General features: G+C 37.6%; 1 protein-coding gene and 1 long non-coding RNA gene across 2 annotated transcripts in view; both read right to left on the reverse strand.

The window, feature by feature from the left end:
* LOC132106088 (gastrula zinc finger protein xFG20-1-like) overlaps positions 1-22,721 on the reverse strand; it is a 257,526-nt gene that overhangs the window by 45,590 nt on the left and 189,215 nt on the right. The gene's annotated exons all lie outside the window — the stretch shown is intronic.
* Positions 21,400-22,721, reverse strand: part of LOC132106192 (uncharacterized) — a 3,091-nt gene continuing 1,769 nt past the window's right edge. Inside the window, exon 2 of the long non-coding RNA XR_009424063.1 lies at positions 21,400-21,637. This is a non-coding gene — a long non-coding RNA (uncharacterized LOC132106192). The remainder of the gene's footprint in view (positions 21,638-22,721) is intronic.

Below are 22,721 nucleotides of genomic sequence, written 5' to 3' on the forward strand. Positions count from 1 at the left end.
ACGAAACATGTTATCTGTTTCTGATGCAGAAAAGCTAGTTCATGCATTCATGACCTCTAGACTGGACTATTGTAATGCACTTCTAGGTGGTTGTCCTGCTTCGTCAATAAACAAGCTACAGGTAGTCCAAAATGCAGCAGCTAGAGTCCTTACGAGGTCAAGAAAATATGATCATATTACCCCAATTTTACAGTCTCTGCACTGGCTACCTATTAAGTTCCGTATCAGTTACAAATTATCATTACTTAACTATAAGGCCCTTAATGGTTTAGCTCCTGCGTACCTAACTAGCCTTCTACCACGCTACAACCCATCACGCACCCTAAGGTCACAAAACGCTGGACTTTTGGTAGTTCCTAGGATAGCAAAGTCCACTAAAGGAGGTAGAGCTTTCTCACATTTGGCTCCCAAACTCTGGAATAGCCTTCCTGATAATGTTCGGGGTTCAGACACACTCTCTCTGTTTAAATCTAGATTAAAAACGCATCTCTTTCGCCAAGCATACGAATAATGTATCTTTTAAATTGTGAGTTTAGTTGCATTTGATCAAATGTGCATTTTTATTCTTTAGCTTGGGTTAAACTAATTTTACTTTGTTGGATCAGCAGCTATGCTAATGATGTCTCTATTTTGTTTCTATGTTTTGCTGTCTCTATTTTGTTTCTATGTTTTGCCACGGGATTTATATATATATATATGGTAACTAGGATTTACACAAGCTCCAGTCTGGATCAAGAACACCTGAGAAGAGATGATGCTGACCCTCAGAGGACCCCAGATGATCCTAACCTTGAATCAACAAACATAACTAACAATTATTGCTACATGTGTGACTGCATCATATAATAACTATTAATTAATAATATTGATAGTTCATCGTCTAGCTGACTACGTCTTGTATTATTATTATTTTTTTTTTCTAAAATCCTGTCAAACGTGCACAAACTACTAGCTACTACTAAATATTGTAGAAGCATAATTTTCTGTAAAGTTGCTTTGTAACGATTTGTATTGTAAAAAGCGCTATACAAATAAACTTGAATTTAATTGAATTGAATTGAATCATAGACCCAGAGCGGATTCTGTCAATTTTCATGGAGGTAAACAGGATGACGCGAATCCTACTCTAGGCGATACTTACCTGCTCCTCATGAAAAGGGGCGGAAACCAACAACACCGCCGCCCACCTCTTAGAAATAAAACAAGGTTAGAATCTGCAAGAGAAAACAAAAACCGTTTGAGACAAAATCCAGATTTCACACCGGCACCACCTCAACTCAAAACGACAATCAAATTATTTTATGAACTTATTCGTCAGGTACACCATCTCGAGAGGGTTACCACAAAGGTTCAGAATAACCAGCCAATCACGTTCCAGAGGCTCACTGACCTCTTGATGGAGACGCTGAGACCAGCTTTCGCAAACGAGCAAGTTAAACAATTGCTACAGGGCAACGCAAAAACTGGTCCTTTACAACACAATTGATTCTCGAACAACATTACGAATCAATGATTGATGCAACCATACAGAGCATACATACCCAGATCAATCAAGTCGATTGGCCTGAAGCTTTTGGGGTGGCGGAGGTAGAGATTTGTGAGAGCACGACGGCACAGGAAGCCCCCACAGAAACAATGGGGACCATACTCCTTCGCATTTATGCTGCTGTCGTTGCCTTCACCAGTAGAACCACAACACAAGTCACTGAACCTCATGCCAACACCACCCCTGGGAGACAAATATCTTTAACGGTCCCTCTATGCCAGAGCCGCCCGAGACACCGAAGCCGGAAATCTCTGTCATGGCCCCTCCAGCTCAGAGCCGTCCTGTGACACCAGTGCTGGAAATCTTTGCTTTAGTTCCTCCACCTCAGGAGGAAGAGCCACAAGTCAATGACAGGGTACCCACCCCTCAGGTTGTAGAGGCCCCACCTAATGGTACCCCACTCGACTCTCCTATGTTAGAGACAGATCACAGATTGGTCACTTTTTCCCCAATGTCTACTCCAATTACTTTCTCAGATCACTCCCAAAATAGCAGTATTATTTTTGCTGACTACTCACAGACTCTGGTAAAACCACCTGCACAGCTCTCTGAGTTCCTTAGGGAATTTGAACCGATACCGAACCTGGTCCAACGACCAGTCAGAGACATGGGAGTTGAACAGGGTGAACCCAGCGTCCCAAGACCCGCACCATCTCCTTACACATCACTTGCCCCTCCACATGTCATCTTTCAACTTAACCTACACACAGTTTCACCCTCCCGGCTATCTGCAATGGTTTCATCTTCACTTCCTTCCCCTAAACTGTTAGCTTCTTTTGATGCTAACAATGCTACTGATACTTTCTGCTCCACTCTTACATCTTGTTTAGACACTGCTTGCCCCTTATCTTCCAGGCCAGCCCGTAATACCCCTTCTGCCCCTTGGTTATCTGTTGTTCTACTCGAACACCGTTCTAAGCTTAGAGCTGCTGAACGTGTGTGGCGCAAATGCAAAAATACTATTGACCTTAATGTGTATCCCTCACTCCTATCTTCCTTCTCTGCTAATGTCTCCACTGATAAAATGACATACTACCAAAACAAAATTAACAATTCGTCTAACTCTTGCATGCTTTTTAAAAAAAAAATTCTCATTTCTTTGTCCACCTCCTCCTGCTTCAACTCTAATAGCTGACTACGTTGCCACGTTTTTCATTAATAAAATTAAACACAACAGTGCACAATTTTCCACACCACAATGAGTTAAGCTCATATCACCATCAAACATACACTCATACATCCTTCTCTTCACTCTTTGAGGCAGAAGTCTTCAAACTCATCCTTTCTAATCAACCTACTACTTGCCCGCTTGATCCTATTCCATCTCATCTCCTTCAAGCCATTTCTCCGGCAGTTGTACCTGCACTCACTCACATCATCAACACATCCCTCCACACTGGTGTTTTTCCCCCATCATTTAGACAGGCTCATATAACTCCACTACTTAAGAAACCCACCCTCAACCCATCTAATTTAGAGAACTACAGACCAGTTTCCCTTCTTTCTTTAATTGCAAAAACACTTGAACGAGTTGTGTTCATTCAAGTCTCTACATTTCTCACACACAACAACCTCTTTGACAGCAACCAATCTGGCTTTAGAAGTGGACATTAAACTGAGACTACCTTGCTCTCAGTTGTTGAAGCTCTAAGACTGGCAAGAGCGGAATCCAAATCTTCAGTACTTTTCCTGCTTGATCTGTCCGCTGCTTTTGACACAGTTAACCACCAGATCCTCCAATCAACCCTACTGGCAAAAGGCATCTCAGGAACCACACTTCAGTGGTTTGAGTCTTACCTATCAGATAGGTCCTTCAAAGTATCTTGGAGAGGTGAGGTGTCCAAGTCACAACTAACTACTGGGGTGCCTCAGGGCTCAGTTCTTGGACCACTTCTCTTCTCTGTCTACATGGCATCATTAGGTTCTGTCATTCAGAAACATGGCTTTTCATACCACTGCTATGCTGATGACACTCAACTCTACCTCTCATTCCATCCTGATGATCCAAGGGTAGCTATTCGCATCTCAGCTTGTCTAACAGACATTTCTTGCTGAATGATGGACCATCACCTTCAACTCAACCTTGCCAAGACAGAACTTCTTGTGATTCCAGTAAACCCATCATTTCATCAAAATTTCACCATCAAGTTAGGCACATAACTCCTTCAAAAAAAGCTAGAAGCCTTGGAGTTATGATTGATGATCAGCTGACTTTCTCAGACCACATTGCTAAAACTGTCTGATCCTGCAGATTTCCTTTATTCAGCATCAAGAAGATCAAGCCATTTCTTTCGGAACATGCTACACAACTCCTTGTTCAAGCTCTTTTTCTGTCCAGGCTGGACTATTGCAATGCCATATTGGCAGGTCTTCCAGCCAGTTCTATCAAACCTTTACAATTAATCCAGAACGCGGCAGCAAGATTAATTTTTTTATGAGCTAAAAAGAATACACGTCACACCTCTGTTTATCAATTTGCACTGGCTTCCAATAGCTGCTCACATAAAATTCAAGGCATTGATGTTTGCCTACAAAACTACCACTGGCTCTGCACCCATTTACCTACAGTAGGTTGACAGCCTATTTGGGCACTACGCGGCGGTGCCGCGGCATTAATTGAATTCAGTCGTGTGTTAAAATAATTCGCTTAACTACCGCCAGATGGCGCAAAGGGACGAACTTTGAACTGACTGTAAAAATAAAATGAGGGTTTGTAAACAAAGATGAAAGGACAAGTAAAACATCAATAGCATTATATTATAACTATATTATATTATACTTCATATATATATATATATATATAAACAAACCAGAATAAAAATATTAAATGTTCTAATCTGTGTGTGTGTTCCTATATATATATATATATATATATATATATATATATGGATTAAAAAATATATATTTTTCATTCTGGTTTGCTCTTAGCAAAAAATAATAAATGAAATCCTTCAAGTTCCATATGCGTAACAAAATGAGAACGGTCCAGCATTAGCTCTAACAGCAAAAAATTCTTATTAACTGCTGTTGTTCTTGATTTTTCAAACTGTCTCCAATTATGCCTTAACCTTGTAAGCAAAAATTGAGTATGGTATATTTCAGCTGTTTTATGCGCTGGTGCCTCACACGCACATATTCATTGTAAACAGCGCAGTTCAGCATGGTCTACTGTGGCATATTTTTGCTCATTTTAATATTTTTCCGTCATACTGAAATCATATGCATATGAACATTTAAGAATAAAAAAATCCTCCTACCCCCTAAAAATTCTCTTCACATTCACTTGTGCGCTCTTGCGCAATACATTCCTCTCGCGTTGCTCAGTTGTGGACAACGTAAAAGTGTTTGATATAAATGTTGCTGTGCCATTTTATACATGAATTGTTAATGTAAAAAAAAACGAATTCTGTTAGTTTCATGGTAACATGCAATCAAGGTCTTCTGTTATTTAGGCTATATTTACCATTCACTGTGGCATTTTCATCCATTTAAACTTAAAATTCCATGAGATTCTAAATTCAGATTAATAGTATTAAAAATTCAGATTTAAACTAGTATAATAACGCATTAAATTGCTTAAATTATTTCTATAAGTTAAAGTTGCCAACCTTAAAAACGTGTTGTCATGACTTTTTCATTGTATTTTTTTACAGTAACAAGCTGTATTCGTTTTCCTTTTTTTATTATTATTTTTGTTTTAGTTTATTGAAAATAAATTGGCTAAAATAGAAGCGGAAACGTTTAAATTAAAACAACCACAAAAAACATGACTAGGTCTTGAGGGAAATATAGGTTTTATTTTATTTTTTTATAGAAATCGCCAGATAAAATACAACTACTAAAATATAATATTAACAGATTTTTTAAATGTATTTAAAAGAAATGTATTTTAAAAGAAAGTGTCTTCAAAAGTGCAGACGTCGGTGGGCAACAGAGTTCCTTGGGGAGCGTAGGAATTCGTTGACCCGGTCCTTTACCCGCTTGCTGTCAGCGCTGGACATGTGGGGAAACATCTGGGAGACAGTGCTTGTAACATAAGGCATAATCCAAAAATGCTTGTAGCTTGTAGTTTGAAAAATCAAGAATAATAACAGAGTTAATACTAATTATTGCTAAATGCTGGACCGTTCCCATTTCGCTCTGCATATGGAGCCTGAAGATTTTTTTAAACCAAGAATGAACCGAAATGAAAATGAAATAAAAAAATTTAGCTTTTAATTTTTGTTTAGTAGACTGTAGTCTAAGACTATCCTACATTTTAAAAAAATGACAAATTGTAAAAAAAATTATGTTTATTCCTAAATATTCAGTTATATTATGCGCCGTTGGCATGAATTGTACTCGTGATGGAGCAGTGGTCGAGCGCTCTTGGAGCGAGTGAAAACACGACGCTCCGACTTGGAAAAAAAATCCCTACTCGCTCCAGTCCAAACTCCAGTCCAAACTGCTCACACAACTCTGCTCGGCAGCAGAAGGCGCGTTGGCAAACAAGCGAGGGAGGGTTGATCCCATTCGCACGGAGCCCTGCACGTCACCTGTAGGAGAAAAAAAATCAATCCGTCCCCGCAGTTTATAAACCGTACTCACGAATTCATAAACCGTGCCCACAATTTTTTTCACTTGCAGATCACCAGATCTTAATCCCATCGAGCTGGTGTGGCACGCACTGAAGGAATTTATCAGACGTCAAGTCAAGCCAAGAAATAAAGACGAGCTTCTTGAGGCCATTGTAACTTTTGGGTGCAATTGCTTGACAAAAACTGTCTGCAACAGATACATTGACCACCTTCAGAAGGTTTTGCCAGCTGTAGTGCAGTGCAACGGATGCGCAACTGGAATGTAACTAATTTATTGCAATTTTGTACATTTATTGTAAACTTGCTATTATTTAATAAACTTTAGACTTACAATAATCAGCTGTCTCTTATTTCTAAGCATTTCAAGATATCATGTATATGAGACACCGCAATTTAAAGTAAATCAATTATCAGGAAAAAATTCAAGTGATCAAGAGGGTGCCTCCCTGTCATTAATGTGCATTAATAATTTTCGCACAAACACTTGAGTTTGAATATTCATACACATTTTGCAAATGCTTTACAACGTAAATAATTTTATTGTTTAAGTAGAATGTGTAATTCACATCAGTTTATTTGAAGGAAAATGGGTTTTCTTTTTAACATCCACTGAAGGTGGAGTGTGTTTCAGTAAGCACGCAGCGGAGTGAATATTAAATGCTCTGAGCGCAGAGGAGGAGTTGCTGCTTCATTCTGCTCACGGACTCTGCTGCGGAGTGAGAGAGATGATTCACCCGACGAAATAAAGACCATGGCAGCACAAGCACTGCATATACATTTATTTGTTTTTTGTCTTAGTCTAATTAGGCCTAAATAATGGGAACTAAATTATACGTGCTTCACGTTTTACTAAAATAAAGGAAATAAACTAATAAAACATGCAAGAATGTCTAAATTAGTGTACATACAAAAATTAAAAATTCCCAAGAAGTTATCTGTCAAAATAAAGGACAGGTAACAAATAACTCAATGTTCAAATCAATGTTGTTTTATTAAATGAATTTTAAAATATAATATAAATTATATATATTACAAATAATACTGCACACCTTTCAAATGTGTCAAATCTAAGAATAGGATTTAATACTTTGTTGCTCAAAGAAAAAATAAGCACAGGCTCAGGCGCAGTCTTGATATTTATCCTGCTTGAATTCGTTCTAAGAAATGCACATAACTTCAAAAATACAAAACTTTCGTCTGTGGATATTAATAATAATGATAATAATATTAAATATTTCAACTACAGTGTTTTTCTTTCATTTTCCCTGACTGAAGCCATCAAATCTAACACATCAGTGAGGCAAAACTTACGTCTATTAGGGAAAATGTAGGTGTGTGAATGTGTGTATCAGTCAAGAAAACAATCGAAAACTCCAGTTTTGTGAGCTAAAAAAAATGTGTGCATATGTTTAGTTTTATTCTGTACACTATCTATTAGCCTATAAAACAGAATTTATACTTAGCTGTTGCATTGTGTAGGCTACCCTTTTCACCTTTTTGCAGAATGAAAAAATTAAAAACTCTGAAAACATGCTTGCACGTTTTTATTTTAGTGTAATTTCATAGATTAAAAAAAAATTGTTTACATGCATCTTAAGGATCCCTAATTGTGAATGTGAGGGGGGCAGCACGATCGTGCTCTGCCTAGAGCGGCATTTGAGCTTGCGCTGGCCCTGGGCTCATGATCAATAAGTTGTATTCGCCTCTATCTGATTCAGTAAAGTCAAACCGCAGACAGTAAAGCTGCATCACTGAGCGTGCGGGACTCGCTGTGAGGCGGGAACAGAGGATTCCGCTTGGTCTTAAAGCCTCCCGCAAACAACCACGATCACAAATAATGATTTTCGTAAAATAATGATTAATTATTAATTGATGATTTGTAATTATCATTATGGTCTTGTGAAAATAATAATATGGGCTGCCAGAAAATTATGAATACAAAGAGTACTGCTGAGTGCAGGCATGTTTCAGCCCAGTAACGCACCGTTCCTCAGAGCCAAAACACAGACCGAATTCTGTTCAGCTGGAGGGGGTTGGGTTTTGGATAGTTATTCATGGATGTGGGGGTCGAGATAAAAGTATGAATTGCTCTTTCATATGGACAGTGTTATGAGGCTTTCACTTGCTGAACCGGTTTATATACGACTGTTGTTTTGGCTATATTCACAGTGCTGGCTCTCTCCGACGAGAGAAATGCAACATTCACACATTACACTATTCCTTTTCGTCTAAATTTTAAAATTATACATTCATTATCATGAAAAATTAAAGTGATGAGACGGCGCCTCCCTGTCATTCATGCACATTAATAATTTTTGCACAAACACTTGAATAAGAGCTTCTTATCACCAGTAAAATTCATGCCAACAGCCAACATATTTAGCTTGATCAGAAAGTTGACTGCAAGAGTCGAGCGGGATGTTAAGAGTTTGTTTCTTTTACTGATTATTTTCGGGTTAAAGCATGATTTAAACAGATTCACACTCAATCGCTTTCGCAATAATGCATTCAAACAAGTGTAATCTTACAGTGCTACTACATTATCAGCATGCTTTCTGATTTTGAAATATTGAAGTTAATCGATCTGTTTAGATAAAATAACTGACAAAAATATACTGTTATTTTCATCACAAACAAAATTTTCACAGCAGAAAGCAGCAATTAAAGATGTAATGCTTACAATGTTATTAGTTTGGCATGTGATAGGCTATAGGGAAAAAAAGTTTACACAAAATAGCTTAAGCCACTTTGAAACTCGCCTGTTATTTTTATTATTATTATTATTTTATATGCTATGTTATGTTTCTGGTATCAGAGCGCGTGGAGGGGAAGTTGTTGCTTCTCACAGACTCTGCTGTGAGTGAGAGAGATGTTTCACCTGAAGAAATGAAGACAACCGTGGCTGCACAAGCACAGCACATCCGCCGAAAATCAACCTGCAGCAATGCTCGTTCATCGACTCGCCAAGCTTTACTTTTGTAGGTCACATGGCAGTAAATAATTCGATAATATGACCATGCAGTCAATACAGATATTTAATAAAAACATTAAAACAAGCAGGGCTGTAAAAATAAAACAATAAAAAAACGCATGCCAGGTCTACACTGGACACAAGTGGAATGATCCAACAAAAGACAGCAGAACCCAGTGATGGATGCACTGGACTCGATCCCCATCAGTGAACTGATGCTCGTTCTGTTTATGATGAAATGTTCTGACACTGCGTTCAGATGATTTGACACTATAGTGTGATGTCATCAAGTTTAGACACACTTTTCGCTGTGGGACACAGATGACAACTTTCGCGTCTGGTGTAGACACAGACAGTGACTGCTCTATTTACAAATAAGTTCTATAAGAAAAAATAAAAATAAAAAAATCTAAACCAGCGGCATAACGAGATGGAAATATAAACTAGAAAAAATATTAACAGGTCCTCCGTCCATGACACTGACTCACAGTGGAGCTGGCAGTTTTAATCTGAACAGCTCTTAAAGCTGAGTGGATGGTTAGATGCATGATGGGCTAGTATTAAAAATATAGCATCTTTCCAGCATTAAGGTAATAACATTACTGGTTTTTTTTTAATCATCTTGTTGCAGTTATAAATTTGACTGCTAAATGAATGATAAAGAACTATATTAAAACTTGTTTTGTAAAATTTCTTCGTCATTTGAATATTGATTTAAAAATCGGTTTAAATCATAAATCAGATTTTTTTTTTCTAAAATAAAAATAAAAACAGGGATTTTTTTTAGGCTATATGATATTACCCTACCTTAAAAACAAGTAAAGAAAGTTCCCTTTAAAATTACTTTAGTCTTCAATTACTAAAGCTTTTTTTTTTTACATCGTGTGAATGTTGTTGATTATAATGAGAGAACTTGAGTTTAATTGTGAGGACGTTTTATTAATTCTTTAGAGTTTCAAAGATTTAATCGTGCTGGTTTAATTTTATTCGTTTCTTGTTTTAGGCAAATTAGGCCTAAATAATGGGAACGAAATTATACAGTGCTTCACATTTAAACATGCAACAATTTCTTAATCAGTTTAGAGACAAATGTTTTTCCCCAATAAGTTAAAGGACAGGTAACGAATAACAAAAATGCATGTTGTTTTATTAACCCTCTGGAGTCGATTAACGCGGATACGCCTTAAGAGTCATTTTCTCCTGATAACCCCGAAAAGAACTTAAATTACACTTTCAGTTTTAATCGTACAGATAAGAGCAATACATCAATCGAATCTGTAAAGGGTTTACTTTTTTTGAAACAGACATAATAACAACAAAACTTTGTGCACTTATAAAATAAAGATAACAAACAAGGTGCGCTGTCTGCAGCCTTTGTCTGCGCTGATCTTTATTTACAAACACGTCATTAAAATGAACTGTAACTCCGTCAATACTCAACGAAGAGACATGAGAGAGACATCTATAGAAAGCTTGACATGTCTGCTTTTTAACTAAACAAGTGCCGCCGAAAACAGATTTTCTGTGATAAAGTAATCCTTATGAAAACAACAAAATATATTTATATTGAAAATATAAATTAAAATAGGCTATAGGCATAATATATGAAAATATTGACATTTTGCATACTAATCCATGTAGCCAACCCCCCTAAAATAGGCTACCACTTTTAATGCTCCGATGCAAAGTAAACCACAATTTCTTTTGAATAATATAACACATAATATAATATAAATAATACTGCACACCTTTTAAATGTGTCAAATCTAAAATATGGTTTAATACCATGTAGATTAGAGAAAATATAATCACAGGTTCAAGCACAGGCTTGACATCCTGCTTGAATTCGTTCTAAGAAATGCACATAACTTCATAAGTACCAAACTTTCGTCTGTGGATATTAAATATTAAACATTTTAACTACAGTGTTTTTCTTTCATTTTCCCTGACTGAAGCCATCAAATCTAACACATCAGTGAGGCAAAACTGACGTCTATTAGGGAAAATGTGCTTTGATGCGCTTGTTTGATAACTTGTGGTTAAAGCGCCACTCAGCGGTCAAAGGCTGCAAATGCACTTTATACCGCCGCCGCGGCGGTACGTGTGGCGGTAAAAAGGGCCTTTTGGATGTCTACTTAGTGTAAATTTGTTACTTCAGACTTATGTGCCCTCTAGAAGCTTGCGTTCTGCAAGTGAACATCGCTTGATTGTGCCATCCCAAAGAAGCACAAAGTCACTTTTACGGACTTTTAAATTAAATGTTCCCTCCTGGTGGAAGGACCTCCCTAACTCAATCCGAGCAGCTGAGTCCTTAGCCATCTTCAAGAATCGGCTGAAAACACATCTCTTCCATCTTTATTTGACCCTCTAACTGTAACACTCACTATTCTAATTCTATTTAAAAAAAATCTAACTACCTTTCTAATCTTTTTGTATTCTATCTATTTTCTTTTAATTTATTATGCAATTGTGTGTGTGTGTGTGTGTGTGTGCATATATATATATATATATATATATATATATATATATACAGTCGTGGCCAAAAGTTTTGAGAATTACATAAATATTGCAAATTGGAAAAGTTGCTGCTTAAGTTTTTATAATAGCAATTTGCATATACTCCAGAATGTTATGAAGAGTGATCAGATGTATTGCATAGTCCTTCTTTGCCATGAAAATTAACTTAATTAATCCCAAAAAAACCTTTCCACTGCATTTCATTGCTGTCATTAAAGGACCTGCTGAGATCATTTCAGTAATCGTCTTGTTAACTCAGGTGAGAATGTTGACGAGCAAAAGGCTGGAGATCATTATGTCAGGCTGATTGGGTTAGAATGGCAGACTTGACATGTTAAAAGGAGGGTGATGCTTGAAATCATTGTTCTTCCATTGTTAACCATGGTGACCTGCAAAGAAACGCGTGCAGCCATCATTGCGTTGCATAAAAATGGCTTCACAGGCAAGGATATTGTGGCTACTAAGATTGCACCTAAATCAACAATTTATAGGATCATCAAGAACTTCAAGGAAAGAGGTTCAATTCTTGTAAAGAAGGCTTCAGGGCGTCCAAGAAAGTCCAGCAAGCGCCAGGATCGTCTCCTAAAGAGGATTCAGCTGCGGGATCGGAGTGCCACCAGTGCAGAGCTTGCTCAGGAATGGCAGCAGGCAGGTGTGAGCGCATCTGCACGCACAGTGAGGCCAAGACTTTTGGAAGATGGCCTGGTGTCAAGAAGGGCAGCAAAGAAGCCACTTCTCTCCAAAAAGAAACATTAGGGACAGATTGATCTTCTGCAGAAAGTATAGTGAATGGACTGCTGAGGACTGGGGCAAAGTCATATTCTCCGATGAAGCCCCTTTCCGATTGTTTGGGGCATCTGGAAAAAGGCTTGTCAAAGGTGAGTGCTACCATCAGTCCTGTGTCATGCCAACAGTAAAGCATCCTCACACCATTCATGTGTGTCACTATGTTTAATGACTAAATACTTTGTAGAAGCCTTTAATACAGTTGCTAAATATTTTTTATATTTGGGGGGGTGGGGGGTGTAGACTTAGTCTCATAAAAATATTTGCAGGAGACACATTTTTCATGACATCTTATTCAGATTTGAAATAGAAACTCATGAGACATTTGACTTTCAACCCATTACTTTTCTAGATTGCTCCAGGACTGATTTCATGTATTTTTATATCAAATAAAAAAAATATTTAACTGTGGTAAAAAAAAAATTCAAGGCACTTCAGTGTCTAGAACTTTTAATATTTTTGAGCATTATCAAATATGGTTGATAAAAAGTAAAGCCCAAAGGGTCTTCTTTCCAAAGACACCAAAATTATGTTTGTAACACACTGAAGTAGGAAACTGTTACAATTATAAGTTAGGTTCAGCTGTGAGTCCCATAATGGGGGGTCAGGTTAACAGGTTAAAACTCAAGGACCAGATATAATGAATGAAGACCAGAAGTCAGAGATGAGTTCAATGAAATAAAAATGTACTGAAGAACATGGTTTGCAGTTTAATCAGCAGAAGTGCTCTCAATGGATTTCGTTGGCCACTCTGTGTACAACTCATATCACAAACAATTATACTCCAGACAGAAGATACTAGTTGCGTCAAAGCACTGGTCAGCAAAAATCCTATTGGTTCCAAAATTAATTCCTAGATTAACTTAGACAGTCTCCATATATGGACATAAACATCTCCAGCATATCTCCAATGATTGTGTCAGGCATCAGCACTGGTGCAGACACCTCATCTCAGGTCAGGATGTCAGCAGAAAATGGTCTTCTCACAGAGAATAGGTGCTCACACAAAGAGCCCTTATCTACATTCCAAAGTTTTCTAGCACTGGTTACACACACACACACACACACACACACACACACACACACACACACACGTAGAGTATCAGACCCGAACCAAACAAATTAAAGATTAGATCAGGAGCATGGTTGAAACATGAGGAACCGAATTCCTCAGAAAGGCAACAGGATGTTGTGAATCAATTCCTAGTGCTACATGTCAGAAGCAAGTCCAACCAACTCTTTCACAGAACAGCTTTCAACATTAAAGGCCCATTCACATCAAGAACGATAACTATAAAGATAACGATATTAGCGTCCACACCAGCGAACGATATTGTCTGTGTATTCTAAGCGGACGCGCGTCTGCTGCTTTAAATTCTTGAGCTCATCACAGCAGGATTGATTCTGATTGGTTGGCAATGTTTTTATCGTTCATCAGAAAAAGAAAATCGTTCTGAAAGTGATTCCAATGATATCGTTTCTCTGTGCCTTTATCGTTATAGTTGTGATGTGGACTCCGCTATTCTTTAATATTGAGAATGATTTTTAGAACTATATCTTTATCGTTATCTTTATAGTTATCGTGCTTTGTGTGAACACCATTAACACCATTAGAACAATTATTGACAATTTAAATTAGGAAAAGAGATTGGGCAAGTAATCAAGATTGATGGTCAAAGAGATGCACAGTCTTACTATCACATGTAAACCTATGAGAGTAAACAAGATCGTTGGATTGACTTCCCCCCACCTAGAAAAACCAGACTGGAATTCCTTAGGGGACCTTTTAACCTCTGGTCTGCACAGAACATCCTTGTGTCAAGGAATTGCAGAGAAACTGTCTTTAACAGATGTAGATGCACCAAAATGAACTGACTTCTAAGGGAATATCAGTCCACTGCTTAACTCCATATCATTTATGAAACCCACACATTCGATTATCATGTTTCTAATCACTTATTGTGTATGTCTTTTTAATAACTATTGAATAGCTTAAGAATTCATTTTCATGTTTAGTTTGTATGTGTTTCAATTCGGTTGCTTGAAACGTTTCTGACCATCAGTTATTTGTCAAATGTATCATATTCTTGTTATAGGAATCATGTCCAAAATTATACCCTGCAAGAGCGGGAAAATTCAGACCACATGCTTGATAACATATGATTTATGATAGCAAGAGAAAAGACAATATCTAATTGTTAAAGACAACATTTGAGGTGTGGCCAAAAAGCCAGTTTAAATACTCAGGACACCATAAAATTTAGCTTTTGCCATGAGTCATGCTGGCTTTTAGCTTTTGCTCCTAGTCATACTTTTAGTCATAATTTTTAACATTATTTGAGTGCGGTTCTAGCATGCCTCAACCTGCACGCCTGCTGCTACTTAGGCACAATGAGAAGAAACACCACCGTCTCGTCAAACTTTACTTCTGTTCTTTTACTTTAGTTTCTTCAAGACTACTGAACTTCCAGCCAGTCAGCAACCTCGGGAAACCCCCTTTCAACAACAACAAATGGAACCCCGTTACACAGGCAACAAATAACTTTACCTCCAGACTCGGAACTGTACTAGTGTATCTAATATCATTTTAACCTCATTGAGGAACTGGTTAATTGAATGATTGATGGTTGTTCATGTCTATGCAATTTCACATATTGCTGTAAACTTGGGATTCTACATTTTCATCCTCTTAAACTCATTCTTCCCTAACTTTCTCTCTTCCTGCAACTTGTGTGAATGTGTGAGTGCGTGTGCTTATGTGTTAGATTCGTTTATGTCTTCGTGTTTTGTGCTTACAAGTTAATGTCTTAAACTGCCGATCTTGTTACTGTGCTAATTGATAGTGTTTTCACCATACTTTGGATATTAATATCCAGTGCAGAGTTTATGTTATACGGCTCGTTCAGTGAATCACTGGCCATTTCAGTGATCAGCCATGAAACAGTGATTCTGTTCAAATTCCCTTTAAAATCTTAAATGATTCCCTTTGTGCTAAATTGACTGGATTCCACAGACACACAGCAGCCATTACCATATTTTCCGGACTAGAAGTCACACTTTTTTTCATAGTTTGGCTGGTCCTGCGACTTATAGTCAGGTGCGACTTATTTATCAAAATTAATTTGACAGGAACGGAGAGAAATGAACCAAGAGAAAACATTACCGTCTACAGCCGCGAGAGGGCGCTCTATGCTGCTCAGTGCTCCTGAAGCCTACAGTGAACAGCATAAAGCGCCCTCTCACGGCTGTAGACGGTAATGTTTTCTCTTGGTTCTTGGGTCTAAATAAATGCAGCTTATAGTCGAGTGCCACTTATATATGTTTTTTTCCTCTTCATGACTTATTTTTGGACTGATGCAACTTATACTTAGGTGCGATTTATAGTCCGAAAAACACTGTAATCTTGAAGAATAGAAATACAGGATAGAACAGGATTCATTATGTCTAGTATACATATCTAAATGTCACAGTTCTCTTCAACTCTTACCACTTTTAAAAGGATAAATATATCATGCATTCTCCATCTAGGCGAGTATAGATGGCCTTTACTTATTTAGTTAAATCAAACAATCTTGGAGGTATTTAACTGATTAATAACTTTATTAAGTCATACAATATATTAAGTGAAATAATTAAAGGGTTAGTACACCTATATATAAAAATTATGTCATTAATGACTCACCCTCATTTTGTTCCAAACCCATAAGACCTCCATTCATCTTCGGAACACAGTTGAAAATATATTTTAGATTTAGTCCGAGAGCTTTCTGTCCCTTCATTGAAAATGTATGTATCGTATAATGTCCATGTTCAGAAAGGTAATAAAAACATCTTCAGAGTAGTCCATGTGTCATCAGAGGGTCAGTTAGAATTTTTTGAAGCATCAAAAATACATTTTGGTCCAAAAATAGCAAAAACTATGACTTTTTCAGCATTGTCTTCTCTTCCGGGTCTGTGGTGAGCGAGTTCGCTGCAGTGTAGTGATATCCGGTTCGCGAACTAATCACTCGATGTAACCGGAACTTCTTGAACCAGTTCACCAAATCTAACTGAATCGTTTGAAATGGTTTGCGTCTCCAATAAGCATTAATCCACAAATGACTTAAAGAGTAACTAAACACTAAACCAACTTTTTTAGTTAATGGTCTGTAAGAATGGGGCTTTATTAGTGCTGTTCATTGATTGAAGTAAATTTTTTGACATTTGAGTATAAAGTGTTTTAATTCTACAATATATGGTGTAAAAACCGATTGCTGCCCTCTTCAGGTTGAACGGTGGCTACTGCAGTTGATTTTTCCTATTGGTAAGCGGTGGCAGGTGACATACGCAATTTCCAGCTCACCACACCCTTGGTACGAGCTACCACGCCCTTGGCAGTATAAAACCATCTTTTTCCGTCAAAATCACTGTAGTGAGCAGTGTTGCCAGATTGGGCGGGTTCCCGCCCAATTGGCCTCCTTTTGGTCACGTCCGACCGGAAAAAAATGCATTGGGCGGGTCTTTAAAATTTGGGCTGGTTTTTGATGCAACAGGCGGGTTTTAATTTTGACTATAAACGGTATTCTTTATTGTTTTTTTAATGAAAACTAACTATAAAATAAATGATAAAATGTAGGATGATGTTTAAATTAGGTATGGTTCAGGTTAGCCAATAAGGTTCAGGGGAATCCTGTCCAATCAGACTTCAAGCTTGATTGGCGGGTTGTTGTAGGCTAATTCGTTATATAGTCAAAACTGCATTATCATCATCAGTGATCATCATTCATTATCATCATCATGCCAAAGTGGGGTAAATATAAAAAGTCCTACAGAAAGGAATGGGAGAGTGACCAGTCTTTAAAAACATGGATTACACCTGTGGTAGGTGATGATACAAAGGCATTTTGTAAATACTGTCAATCAGAAATCAGAGAAAGAGCATGCTAATACAAAAAACACAAATCGCGCTGTGCACCAAGTATAAAAACTTTTACTGTGTCAGCGGGAGCAGCAGGACAGCGTCCGATCAAAGATGACCAAAAGCGCCGTGAAATTAGAATCGCTGCTGCTTACATTGCTTGTCACAGTTCAATAAATGCGGTGGACGATTTGTCAGATATTTTGAAAGATGAGATGGGAACATTCCAAATGCACCGGACAAAGTGTACAGCCATTATCAAATCTTTCCTCGCGCCACACTTCAGAGAAGAACTTGTGGAGGATATTGGGGAGTCTCCATATTCCCTGTATCTCGATGAAAGCACTGACATATCCGTGAACAAACTTCTTTGCATTTGTGTGAAATACCACTCAAAAAAACACAGCAAGTTTGTAAGTACATATCTTGGACTTGTGGAGCTGACAGATGCTGATGCTAAAGCCATATCAGACACTGTTGTCGCTTTTCTATCAAAGAACGGTCTCCAGATTAAAAACATGATGGGCAGTGTAATGGTTGGAAAAAACTACTCGGTTTTCACCCTACTTAAACAAATACAGCCCAACCTGCAGATTATTCGCTGTGTTTGCCATTCACTTGACATTGTTGCAAATAAAGCAATGCAGCTTCTTCCAAGCAACATAGAATACATGGTTAGAGAAACCTACAACTGGTTCGCACATTCAGCAAAGCGGCAGTATGAGTACAAGAACATATACGAGACTATCAATAACGGGGGCTGCCCCTTGAAATTAATAAGTCCAAGCTGTACCCGTTGGCTTGTGATGGCTGACTGCATTAACCGCATTGTGGATCAAAAAGATGCCCTCACACTGCACTTTAACATGGCTTCAAGTACAGAACACTGCTATACTGCTCGGCTTTTAAAGGAAATGTACAATGACAAAACGAATCTCCTTTACATGTACTTTCTTCAGCCTGTTCTGATTGAAATCAAAGCTGTAAATAAATGCTTTCAATTAGAAACAGGAAACTCTCTCGGTGTGTTTAGAGACTTGGAAAGGCTGTACATGACAACTTTGAGACGCATTCTCAAACCGAGCGTGGTCAGAAATGGGTTTACCTCGGCAACATTCAAACCTCCCAGGCAGTTGCTGGAGAGATTTGACTCAACGATCTATTAATCAAACTGGTTGTGACTGTACAAAGTTGATCCTATTATTAAATATTTCTAGAATTGTTCTATAATAAAGACGTTTTTATCAGTTCTGAGGGGATTATCTAGCCTACGTTAACTTCATATTAAAAGGTAAGCGTGTTTATGCTATTAGCCTACCGTTTTATTTTGATGTACAATTCTGATGTTTGATCATTTCTGAAACGTAATAGCTATAGTGTCTAGTGACAATTCAGTGTATCATTCAGTCATTATTTTATTTAAAATTAAAAGAAGGAAAAAACGAGAATTCATGTTGATTCGCCCAGTGGTCTATAAGTTAAATAATATTAATAATTTTAATAATGATAATATAAAAAAAATAATTAATTGGTAAGTAAGCACAAATTTGTAAGTAGCCTACTAATAAAAAAAGAAAAGTATAATGAAATGATTTGAGAATTGGCCTATTAGAAAAGAACTGTAGTTCTGACAATAGTAGCACAAGAACAATAAAAAATGTTGTCCCCTTCTGAGGTTTCCGATGTAGACCTTGTGTTTTATTAAAATTATCATTTATATAAAAAAAAAAAAAAAGATGCACTGGATATACTTGGGGCAAGCCTGGTGCTCTCCAATGTGCGGTTTGTTACTCTGGTTGTTTAATAAGAAAAAAAATGGTGTGTTTTATTCTATAACAGTTTTAATAACAGTATGTATTTTGGGCTGGTATTTTTCCTTATGGGCGGTTTTTAAGCTGTAGTTGGGCTGGAAATCTTTAGTCCAATCTGGCAACACTGGTAGTGAGTCAGGAGCTGGAATTGCGAGTATTGAAAACAACCAGGATAGACTATTATAGGATCTATTTAGCATAGCAATTATATAGTTATTTAGATTATTTTGTGTAGCCTATGTAGTTAATTAGCATAGTTGTTAGTGTAACGTTCGTATTGGCACAGTTAGTTAGTAGCATAGTATTGCATCAGTTAGGATAGCTTCAAGTTGGTGTAGATTTATCTGTATTTAGTACAGTGGTCAGGATGGTACGGAGGTGTAGTGTTGCTGGTTGCGACAGCACTGCTGGACTGCATAGTTTACCAGCAGACTTTAAAATTAGGTGCCAGTGGTTGCATGCACTTGGCCTGGAAGACCGTGAGTTCCCGTCTAGAGCTGGAGGGTGCAAACTGCATTTTACACGGGATTTCTTCTCCAACGTAATGGAGGTGGAAATGGGCTTCTCCACACAGCCCGCCCTTAAAAATAGACGCTGTGCGGGAGCTAAGACCGCAGTTTTTGATTATTTTCTTTTTCTGCTTGTTTCTGAGTTTTGTTACATGTATATTTTTTTTATTGTTTAATTATTTTAAAATTAATAGTGTACATATTTGGTTAAAATCGATTCCCTTTTTTTGGTTGGTCCAATCGATTGTGCAATTGATTTTCGAACTAAAAGTGACAGCCCTAATGTACATACATGATGCTCACATATTATTATTATTACAGTGAGATTAGACTTTAGCTATTTAGATGTGAATAAGAAACTGAAAAAAGCACAAATGTTAGGGCACGGCAAAACTTCTCCAGTCCCCAAAAATACTCTTAGACTCCAGAGGGTTACCCTAATTAACTCCGTTTTACATGTTATCAATGTTTTTAACCACGAAAGATTTTTAACCATGTGTCTGTATATGCCTCTCCTCGAACAAAATGATAACCTCTTTCCTGATAAGTAATAAAGTAACACAACACAAGGTTTCAGGAAAATATATCTCAATTATTTACTCAATAAATAAATTATTATCTCCAATGAAATAAGGATATGATTATTATTTTTTAAACCTTCAACATAAAATGTCCCTATTTTTAAAAGGAAAATACTGTCAATACTGTACTATATGACAACAATTTAAACCCTATTAATCTTAAATTGGATTAATTCAGAAAACCTCGATGAATAAACTTCAAAATCACTTAAAACAACATAATTTGTGGGCCCACACACACCTTAATGCAATCTAAAACCGCCAGGCAATAGGCTATTATTATAAAACTAAATACCGTAGCAGGCCTGAAGCGATGCTTGTGTTCGTTGTGGCCTAAAAGTAATGGCCGAACGCTCTTCTATGAGCTAACAAAAGGAAAAATACCCGGCGATAACGTTTCTGTCCAGTCCTTCTCCAACAATCACATCACACAGAAATTCCCCCCATTTCTCAATATGCAGCTTGTCACTTGTCTCACCGGTTGTTGTGCAAACAATCATAAGACACAATCTACACACTGGTTTGTGCACTACTAATTCACAAATTAAATCTCTGTGTACCGCTCACTCTTTTTCTTTTTCCTTTTTTTCCTCTCTGTCAGTGCTCAAAACAAACCCGTGAGGTTGACCCGGGCGTTGGAAGCGACACATGAGCTGCGGTTGCTCGGCTCTCTGCAGTTGTGCAGCATCAGTGTTAAACAGCCCCTTGGACCACTTTTCGGTATTTTTTTTTCAACAAATCTCTCATTGGCCCACGCCTGTCAACCGCTCAGTCTCTCATTTTATGCACTTTTATTAATTTTTGCCATTTTTCCATTTTTGTGCAGCACCCATGCTGCACGAACACATAACAAACGCTGCTGCGCCCACTGCTCTCATTTTCCAAGTCATTGAACGGTGAGCACACTTTCACGTCGTTCGATACGCCGTTAGTCTCTAATAAATGTAAATTGAGGACATATTTTTCATAATTCCTCAACTTAGTGCAGCATGTCTGCTGCGCGGCTATATTATATTGTAATGACAGATGTTTTACACTGATTATTTTAAAGTATAAAAAGATTAATTGCTTTTATTTTTAAGGAGGGAGTGGGGGTTAAGAAGAGGATAAGTTTCTCCCCTGGTGATGCAGTTTACACAGTTTCCCTTATTAGTCTTCAGATAAGTATAATATTCAACAAAATACAAAATGAGAACGATGTCCTAAAGGTTTTTTTATTTCTTTATTTAACAGATACATGGTACACATGCACATGGATCTGTATAGGCACTTATCTCAGGCCTGATTGTTGAGAAATACAGCTCCAAGTACTATGAAAAAAGACCAAAGAGTTATTAAATGTAAATCAATGTCAGTTGGCAGTCATCAGTTTGTATATCCCTTTTTATGCCGGCCACTGCTCTGTCACCCACTCTGTCACTGGTGCTCAGCCACTCTGCATCCTGGAAAATATTGAAAAGATCTTATTTACTAAGGCATACGTGTGCAAATATTAAAGCATATCACAAGTGTGAACTCATTAAAATAGATGAACGTACCGTCAAACCTTAATACATTTTGGAAACGCTTTATTTAACAGTCTCTTTGTTACACATGCTACATGAACTTAGAACCTAGTAATGACTGTAAATAAAGCAAAATCAAATGTGAATAAACCTCAACCAAATCCTACCCTTGTAACCTATTTATTTCTCTTAAAAATGTACTGATTTGTTTTTCTCTGTGTGTGTATGTGTGCTCTTGTTTTTGTGACATATCAGAAATCAACTTTGTATAATGGGTATGACACAGGTATAACAAGGAGAGGGTGACTTATGAGGACATAACCCATGTCCCCATTTTTTAAAACGCTTATAAATCATACAGAATGAGTTTTTTTGAGAAAGTAAAAATGCACAAAGTTTCGTTTGAGGGTTAGGGTTTGGTGTAGGGCCATAGAATATACAGTTTGTACAGTATAAAAACCATTACGCCTATGGGATGAACCCACTTTTCACAAAAACAAATATATCCAGAATCTCCCTTCCACACATGCACAGACGTTCTCAGATGCCCAGGAAGAGAGCTCACGCCTTCCTGCAGTGAGGCCAGAGGGTATGATTCCTGCTGTTAAAGATTATAAATGAAAAATATACAAAAACATGGTTAATATACATACTTTGCAAAAGAAAACAATCACAAACATGTTTTACAAACTATTAGCTCCAGTATTAAATTTTATTTAATGGTGCAGACAGGATGGATGTTGTCCACTCAAATGAATTTTAAACTAACAGCAGGTTTAGCAGGGCCCAACCCATTAGCATTTCAATGGATTCTCTCTATGTGTGTGTGTGTGCGTGTGTGTGTGTGTGTGTGTGGGTGTGTGTGTGTGCGTGCGTGCGGGTGTGTGTGTGGGTGTGTGTGTGTGCGTGCGGGTGTGTGTGTGTGGGTGTGTGTGTGCGTGCGTGCGTGCGGGTGTGTGTGTGTGGGTGTGTGTGTGTGCATGCGGGTGTGTGTGTGTGCGTGCGGGTGTGTGTGTGTGTG

Source organism: Carassius carassius, chromosome 26 (genome assembly GCF_963082965.1).
Source record: "Carassius carassius chromosome 26, fCarCar2.1, whole genome shotgun sequence".
NCBI lineage: Eukaryota > Metazoa > Chordata > Actinopteri > Cypriniformes > Cyprinidae > Carassius > Carassius carassius.